This window comes from Epinephelus lanceolatus, chromosome 6 (assembly GCF_041903045.1).
Source record: "Epinephelus lanceolatus isolate andai-2023 chromosome 6, ASM4190304v1, whole genome shotgun sequence".
Lineage (NCBI taxonomy): Eukaryota > Metazoa > Chordata > Actinopteri > Perciformes > Serranidae > Epinephelus > Epinephelus lanceolatus.
The window spans coordinates 46577092-46586771 of record NC_135739.1 but is presented as its reverse complement, the minus strand read 5'-3'; the positions used below and the strand labels follow the sequence as shown (position 1 = coordinate 46586771).

The 9680-nt window shown below is 40.5% G+C and overlaps 1 pseudogene; it reads right to left on the bottom strand.

Annotated features, from left to right (window-relative positions):
* Positions 1–8116: 8116 nt before the first annotated feature.
* On the bottom strand, positions 8117–9000 carry LOC144463637 (uncharacterized; annotated as a pseudogene).
* Positions 9001–9680: the final 680 nt, after the last annotated feature.

The window sequence follows — 9680 nt, the reverse complement described above, 5'->3', positions numbered from 1 at the left end:
ATACAATGGTTCATATGATATGCTTTGAATTAGCACTCCCCCAATGAGGTCTTCCTTTGCATAAAGTTAAGTACTTAATATAAAGTTATATAGGTTAGATTAAGGCAATTTAAATGACTGTGGTTAGGTCTAGTAAAAGACACATGGTGATGACATATTATAAAATGCCTGAACAAAGGTCTCCTGAGAGAAAGTCCTGAGAGAAAGTCCTGTGTTTTGTGACCAATCCACTGCCCAAACCTGCATCCTTGTGAGGATCGCCTACTTCTTTACTTCCATCGGAGGAGGGGTCACATAATTGCAGCCTTCCAAAATACATGGGCTATGCATAAATTACTGTCTCATGATTATGTGGGATATGTACAAATTTTGGTGCATTACTTTTTATACGAAAACATAGCATGAATGCATGAGAACAGCCTGACTGCAAAATGAATGGACAGAATGGGACAGAAAATCCTGTCAAAATCCTGAATGCAGAGCTCTGCAAAAGTAATTCCTGGGTACAAAGAAGAAACTCTGCATGCAGGGCTGAATTAGGCCAATATCCTTTACTTTTATTCAAAGAGATTTATCAGATTCCGGAGCCACATTAAAAAAGAGCAACCCTGTCTGTTTTCATTATAAAGCCCTTGCCTGCCAAGAGAAAAGAGCCTCCTTAGCCAACTGGTCGGGAGGCTAGCTGACCCTTTCACCTGCTGACATTACAAACGCCTGCCAGCCTCAGAGCAGTTACACTTTAAATCAGAAGATTAGACCAAAAAAAATTATAACTAAAGAAAAAGAAAACTCCATCAGTTATTGGAATGATACTGCACGCTCACAACCCAAACTAAGACATATCTGGCCCTAAATAGACAGTAGGCTCTGGCACACTATCTAACCACCATAGTTAAAGAGCCTGTGAAAGGCATAGACACTGTTATTGTCACTCACTGCTGCATCCAGCACTCACTGTATTTCCTCATTATCGGTGACACAGAGGGAGGTCTGCACCTGGTTTATTGTCCACAGAACGAGGCTGCACGCCCATGGCCATAGCCAGCTATGAGGTCACTGAGGTCTGGACCTCGGTAAAAATTTCAAAGAGAAAAAAAATAGAAGAAGCCCCAAACAGCATGGTGAACATATTAACACACCGGACAGCTTTTATTTTGAAGTTATCTGATGTATCGGCAGAACGCGGAAAACGACAGACGAGGTGAGTGGATGACAGTTTTTTTATTATTTTTTATTATTATTTTAGCGACAACTAAGCAGCCCACTGTAAATTAAAGTTTAAGAAAAAGTTAAGTTCTTGCTAAGTAACGTTAATGTTAGAAGCTTTTAGCTGTGACACAATGGGTTGAAAGCTACTGGCTAATCATGCATGATGTGAGCTCATTAAGTCATTGCCATGCTGCTGAAGGTAACGTTATTTAACGTTATGCAGGTGGCTGTTTCATGACCCAATAAGGTTACGAGAGGTTAGGTGGTGTAGAAACTTTATTTGTTGTTGTTGCATTACTCTTGCTAGCCTAGAATTTGATAATAATCACATGCAATAATTCAAACCCTTCATTCCAAATTATCTTCAAGCATTATAATGTAATGTAATCAATAAGGTCTGATCAACCTCCTTGACACCCCCCTGCAGGGAAAAAACAAATCAGACAGAAGAGGGAAAGAAAGATGTCAAAAAGAAAACATTTTCTCCAGAATACATTAGATTCATTTGTTAAGTCATCTGACAATGAGGACAGAGAGGATGAGAATGGACAGAAGAGAGAGGAGGATAGAAAGTAGTGTGGAACTGCACAGAGTGGAGAATGAAGAGGACAGAGCAGAGAACACACACACACACACACACGTGTTAAAATGCATATATAAATGCATATATTTTTTTAGTCAAATAATGTGAATATTTTCTGCAGCTGGGCCAAATCTCTCCTCCTCTCCTCATCAGGCAAGTTCTGAGGTTCAGTGTTGTCATAGCTCAACACTACGTGACCGTTTTTTTCCCCGAGTGAAGATCAGAATATATGCAGTTCACATAACCGGCCGAAATGAATACATATAAACACTTGAAGATCCACTCATTACTAAAAGTGTATGTCATATAAAAACTTCAGTAATGGTCAAAGCTGTCGACATCTCTCCACTTAGTGCATGTATAGGTCCTGTTTGTGCATGTGTGTATTTCGGATCTGTGTGTAATTGATAACGGAGTGAAAAAATTAAATTTCCCCTTAGGGGGATTAATAAAGTATATAAAATTAGATTAAATTAAAATTATTTAAGGAGTGTTAATGAGTCACGTGGTCAGCTTGTGCATTGAGTAACATTACAAGTTAATGTTCCACCATAACAATCCTGGCAGTTGGCCTGGTGAATATTTCTCAGACTCCGGCTGCTGCAAGAGGCAGCTAAACATCCTTATACTTTATAGTTACAGTCCACTAATTAAACTCCGTGGCTTCTGCCTCAAAACCAGCCACAACTCAGCCCTGAGCAGAGTGACCGTCCGCTACTGACCAATCAACAGACTGCAGTGTTTACAGCTCCACCTTTTAGTACCACATCTGTCTGCTAGGTACCCCAACAGAAGGGATACCACAAATGGTAAGGGTATGGAACAGTTCCATTGGTAATATCCACAACTTTTTGCAGTGGAAGTGGAAACAAAGTGAACTGAACTGACCCATACCGTACTGTACTGCTCAGTGGAAACAGGGCTTTAGTCTAGTAATAAAGAAGGACAGACACAGGCAGACCTGGCTGCCCAGAGGGGACAGGGTGTGTTGTCAGTAGCTCTTTGTACATAGTGATCATATATAGGGCTCTGCATTTTTACACAGAACTACACAACAGTCGCCTTCATGTGTGATTTTAGACAGCATGCTGGTGTTGTATGAAAATGAGTTTCCCTGTCGCATAGCATTTACCGCCCTGTTAATGTGTGAAGCACCCCCTCATGGTTAGGGTTAGGGCTAAGGGTTTGGGTAAGGTTCAGGTAGGGGGAAACACATATCGACAGAGAAAGAGACTTCAACACAACACCAGCATCACAGAAGCAAAGTGGCAACACAACAGCGTCAGCCTCTGGTGTGACATAAAACATACACGTTGGCAGCTCTTTATAAACAATAACAATGATATTAACATGGCGATAACAATCATTTTAACATCTCTGTTATATGATGGCTGATCTTGTCCTCTGCTTGGAGGTTAAGAAGCTCCTAGACCTCTTTGTTTTCCTAATTTGCAAACATTTTTATCTGCTCTTCCTCTTCTTTGAGTTAGCTGCTAACTGCTATCAGCTGGATCCAGAGGTGTTAGCCAACTATAGACCAATATCTAATCTTCCCTTTATGTCAAAGATCCTTGAGAAAGTAGTCGCAGACCAGCTGTGTGATTTTCTCCAGGATAATAATTTATTTGAGGAATTTCAGTCAGGATTTAGAGTGCATCATAGCACTGAGACAGCACTAGTTAAAATTACAAATGACCTTCTGATTGCTTCAGACAAAGGACTCGTCTCTGTTCTTGTTTTATTAGATCTTAGTGCGGCGTTTGACACAATTGACCATCAAATTCTACTGCAGAGACTGGATCACTTAATTGGCCTAAAAGGTTCTGCACTAAGCTGGTTTAAATCTTATTTATCTGATCGTTTTCAATTTGTTGACGTTCGCAATGAATCATCCTTACGTACCAAAGTTTGTTTTGGAGTTCCGCAAGGTTCTGTACTCGGACCAATCCTATTTACTCTATATATGCTTCCTTTAGGTAACATCATTAGAAATCACTCTATAAATTTCCATTGTTATGCGGATGATACACAGTTGTATTTATCGATGAAGCCAGAAGAAAGTAATCAATTAACTAAACTCCATAACTGCCTTAAAGACATAAAAAATTGGATGAGCACCAATTTCCTGATGTTAAATTCAGACAAAACTGAAGTTATTGTTCTTGGCCCCAAACAACTCAGAGACTCTTTATCTGATGACATAGTTTCTCTAGATGGCATTGCTCTGGCCTCTAGCACTACCGTAAGAAACCTCGGAGTAATATTTGATCAAGATTTGTCTTTTAATTCTCATTTAAAGCAAACCTCACGGACTGCATTTTTTCATCTGCGTAATATTGTGAAAATTAGGCCTATCCTGACCTGAAAAGATGCAGAAAAATTGGTCCACGCTTTTGTTACCTCAAGGCTGGATTACTGTAACTCTCTATTATCAGGTAGCTCTAGTAAGTCCTTAAAAACTCTCCAGCTAATTCAGAATGCAGCAGCACGTGTACTAACAGGAACTAAGAAACAAGATCATATTTCTCCTGTTTTAGCTTCTCTGCACTGGCTCCCTGTAAAATCCAGAATTGAATTTAAAATCCTACTGTTAACTTATAAAGCTCTAAATGGTCAAGCTCCGTCATATCTTAGAGAGCTCATAGTGCCATATTATCCCACCAGAACACTGCGCTCTGAGAACGCAGGGTTACTCGTGGTCCCTAAAGTCTCCAAAAGTAGATCAGGAGCCAGAGCCTTCAGCTATCAGGCTCCTCTCCTGTGGAATCATCTTCCTGTTACGGTCCGGGAGGCAGACACCGTCTCCACATTTAAGACTAGACTTAAGACTTTCCTCTTTGATAAAGCTTATAGTTAGGGCTGGCTCAGGCTTGCCCTGTACCAGCCCCTAGTTAGGCTGACTTAGGCCTAGTCTGCCGGAGGACCCCCTATAATACACCGGGCTCCCTCTCTCTCTCTCTCTCTCTCGTATCCTATTACTGCATCTTGCTAACTCGGCCATTCTGGATGTCACTAACTCGGCTTCTTCTCCGGAGCCTTTGTGCTCCACTGTCTCTCAGATTAACTCATACCGCAGCGGTGCCTGGACAGCGTGACGTGTGTGGTTGTGCTGCTGCCGTGGTCCTGCCAGATGCCTCCTGCTGCTGCTGCCATCATTAGTCATTAGTCATACTTCTACTGTTATTATACACATATGACTATTGTCACACAAGTATACTGTCAGATATTAATACATACTTTCAACATATTGTACCACAGTAGCCAGAACTATAACTATAATATTATTACTTTCATTAATGTTGTTGTAAGCTACTGTCATTACCTGCATCTCTCTCTCTCTCTCTCTTTCTCTCTGTCTCATTGTGTGACATGGATTACTGTTAATTTATTATGCTGATCTGTTCTGTACGACATCTATTGCACGTCTGTCCGTCCTGGAAGAGGGATCCCTCCTCAGTTGCTCTTCCTGAGGTTTCTACTGTTTTTTTTCCCCGTTAAAGGGGTTTTTTTGGGGAGTTTTTCCTGATCAGCTGTGAGGGTCATAAGGACAGAGGGATGTCGTATGCTGTAAAGCCCTGTGAGGCAAATTGTGATTTGTGATATTGGGCTTTATAAATAAAATTGATTGATTGATTGATTGAGCTACTTTTTAAATCTCCCGCGGTGGGTCATATGCATAATATATCATCAAAACGTCATGTCCATGTCCATGGTCCCGTCCTGCCAGCTGTCTCTTTCACACAGATTTGGTTTCTGTGCCATTACTACCTCTGATGCCGGCTTAAAGGCGAGACAACTCAGTGAACCCATTCTGTAATTGTTCCTTTTATACAGTACGGCGAGGCGCCATAGCAGCATGGAATTCCTGCCTTGAAGAGGCAGTATAAGAGGGACTACTGTAATATTTTGTTCACACCAAATGCAATGTGAATTTTCATGTCACATTACTGGCACAAGTTTGAACGCTAGAATATTTTGTGTTGACTCGCAAGTGCCCAAAAGAGTCTGTCAGTCTGAGTTCTTTTTTATTCCTGTTTTTATAAAAGTACGACGTAGTGTCGTAGAGCTCGGGGTAGCCACAGACAGACACAATCAGCTTCTCTTCCATTTTGTCCTTGGTCTCATATGTCCCCAAGGATCTCAATGGTGACTGGCTATCCTGGCGCAAATCAGTCGCTGACATTCAGATTTTTCAACTCTTGCGAATAAGTGTATGACATGAAATTGCACTACTTGCATCATTCACAATGACTTTACACATAATTCACTTGTGCAAATTGTTTTATTCACGCTCAGTGCGAACACAACATAATGAGGAAGCTATAGAGACAGAATTACCCTTCCTAACATAATGTCAAACATATAACAGGAATTCCTTCCAAAATTTGAAAAAAATTGCCCTGAGTTCTAAGGTCCAGCAGAAAGAGAGAAATGACCCCTTATTCTGTGGAAAAGGAAGAATGTGCAGTGTTGGCTGCTAAATATGTCACTTCCTGCCACAACAAAAGAGACAACCACCAGGACATACTGTAGACATACAGCCATTTATAAATGTACTACAGTATATTCTTCTTACTACCACCATCCCCTTCTTGACTTTTTTTTGTCATTTTTTTCCCTCTTATTTTTTTGTTTGTTTGTTTATACCAATCCTAACTTGATGACTTAAATTCACTATAAATATGTATTTTTTGTTTCATTTAGGCAAAGCCTCCCACTCCAGTCTCTCTTACAGTTGGAGCATCTCTATAGCATTGATCAGCATCAGACTTCCAGTAAAATAATCTGTACAAAAGATGAGCAACTGTAAATATCTGGTTAGCTGATTTAAGGACAGTGTCAAATAATTTTCATATACCACGGCCTCCAGTTAGCATATCTGCAAGATTTTAGTATCTCTTCTCTGTTATTAGGAATTATTGCTGTTTGGAGTTTTAGTTGAAGACGACTCATTTTAAGCAGCCAAAATCACTGACACTAGGTAGGTTTTATAACTCAGGTTTGTTTGCACACTCTGGGATTTATTATTGGTGTTTTCCCCTCCTCCCTCTGAGATCACTCCTCTGTCTTTTCATCTCCCTTTCACTCAGGAGAGTCTTTAACTGTCTGACTTGGATTTCTTTGTTGTAAATGTTAATGTGTAACGAGGTGAGCTGGGATCGATGAGGATATTAAACCGACTCTCCTCTCTTTGTCTTATCAGCCTGATGAGGCAGAACACACCATGTCTCCTTCTCATTCGTTCACCCACAAACACACACAGATGCACACATAAAAGATACAAGTAATTTCTTTTATTTTTTCTTCTCTCCCCTGCGCACAAACATAAAAGCCCCCACACACATTCACGCAATATCTGTTTGTCTCTGTCTCCATCTCTGCCATGCTAAATAATTTAATCACTTAACAGCAACAGCAAACCGTGCTCCTTCAATCTCCGCCATGGAGGGTAAATTATAGCTCCGTAGGTAGAGAACAGCCATTACTGTAAGGCCTTATGAAGACATATTATGGAGCCATGCTTTGTTGAGACCTTGTCATTGTCAAAGCACTAAATATGCCAGAGGTGGGGTAAAGTATTACATGTCCTTTGAAGTAGACATAGTATGATGCTGGTAAGGCTGGAGTTGAGAGCACAGCAAATCTTGTCTAAGGAAGGCCTATAATGTGTTTGTTATGTGTTATATATGTATGTGTGTGTTGGGTTCTCACTCCTAACTCATCAAACACTGACGCATGGTCAGTGGCCCTTCACAGCTGTGTGTTTTAATAAATGAATGAATAAAAATAACAACATTTTAAAAAAGAAAAATTTAAAAATCAAAGAAAATTTTGTGGCATTTCTACTCCTTTGCGTGATACCACTGTATGGTACCAAACAGAACCATGAATTTTGTGAATTGTCACACCCAAACATACAAATGCATATGTATATATATATATATATATATGTATATATATATATATATATATACACATATACATATATATATATATACATATATATACATATATATATATATATATATATATATATATATATATATATATATTCACTTAGCATCTCATCCTTTGGGACCATCTTCTTCATGTACCCCTGGATTTTGGATGTTTCATCCTGGATCTCTTTGATACTATCTGACCACACTTGTCTAATCCGAATGACATCCCTATGTCCTTGTTTTAGATCCTGGTGGTGTGGATCAGTAAGTCGGGGTGGTTCCCTTCTGGAGGTCTTTAATGATCAGGACTGTCCTGCCCTGTGTCAACCATTCAGGATGGGTCCTATCCTTTAGCAGCTGGGCCATCTGTGCGGCTAGGCGTTCATGGAGTGCAGTTAGCTTCTCTCTCCCATATGCCTTTCCAGTATGTTTCCATCTCAGCTCTTGGTGGGTCTGACCTGCTGTTATTTCCCTGCCACTGAGAGAACACCTTGCCTGGTTCAGTGGAGAACATTCTGTTTATTCTCCTGGCTTCTACTTGTTTGGTCTATCTCTTCAGCCGGGTGGCCAGAGCTGTTAGTCTTTGTTTGGCAGTTTTAAGTGCCTCAGGAATGGAGAGCTTGTTGTAATTCCTTGGTACCCCTTTATTCACCATGTTCCCTCTTTGTAGCTCTGCTAGTTGACTAACTTCTCTCCGTGTTGCCTTTATCTTGGCCTCCAGCTGTCTCTTCCATGGAGGGTACTGGTTCTTATGTACCATGTCCATCTTGTATCCAAGCATCTCCAGGATTACTGTTTCTGTACTGTGAATCAGCTTGTTGGTCTCAGTGATGGTCCTTGTAGGGATGGTATTTAGGGCAGCATTCACATCTTCTAGCAGATCATCTGAAGGTACTTGGCAACTCAGCTTCACTCATCGGAGGCTCCAGGTTCCCAGTTTGCTCACGATCTTCCTTCTCGGGTCAGCTGCTCTTACAATGAGGCTGTTTGTCTCTATTGGGGCTTGGTACCCAATCTCGGATTGTAGGGGTGATGATGACATCCACCCACTTACCTGTCGTCCTGGCTCCCTGTTGCCATAGTATTGTTGAAGTAATTAATTGTTCCTAGTTGTGATAGTAGTTGGCGTTTGTGGATATTGGAACACTGTGCTACCAGATGTTTCTTAATTAGTCTTGATTGTGGGTTGCGAAGTATCCATTGGTCCCACATTCTTTGCACATATCCCCTCTCTCTGGGATTGCTGGTATAGTAGCATTCCATCAATTCCATGTTCTCCGCTCTTGTCCATGTATGTCTTGTTCCAGTAACCCATTTGTCATCAGATTGCCCTGGTTCCCTAGCAACTGACTCAGACCTTAGTGACCCGGGTGACGTCCGCGCTAGTATGACTCTATCAGTATTGTGATCGCTCTTATCTGAGGTAGGCAGGTATAGCATTAGGAGTCTTGCTTAAGGAGCCTTACTGGATGATGTTCGCCCAGGCCGGGATTCGAACCGCAACCTCCTGTGTGAAAGTATATGAGTGTATGTATATATATATATATATATATATATATATATGTATACACATATATGTGTGTGTGTGTGTGTGTGTGTGTAATTTGTTCCGCTCTAGTCCATGCAAAACAATCAAATTCACAATCAAAACTTCTTCTAAATTCTAATATATATTCCATGAGCGAAAAGGAGCAGGGAGATTTACAGGACCTCACCTTTAACAAAGGGACAAGCTTCTGCACGAAAACTTCATATAGTCTAATTATTCTTTCTTACATTTTCTAAAACTAAAAAATATTTATACAACTCTTTATATCATTCTGTAGAGAATTCCACAGTTTAACGCCCAACTCTAAAGTACGTGTATGTGAAGTATGTTTGCGTGTGCAGAGTAGCAAATGTGCTTTCAATCCTGCTTGACCATTCATACACAACTATGATTCAGT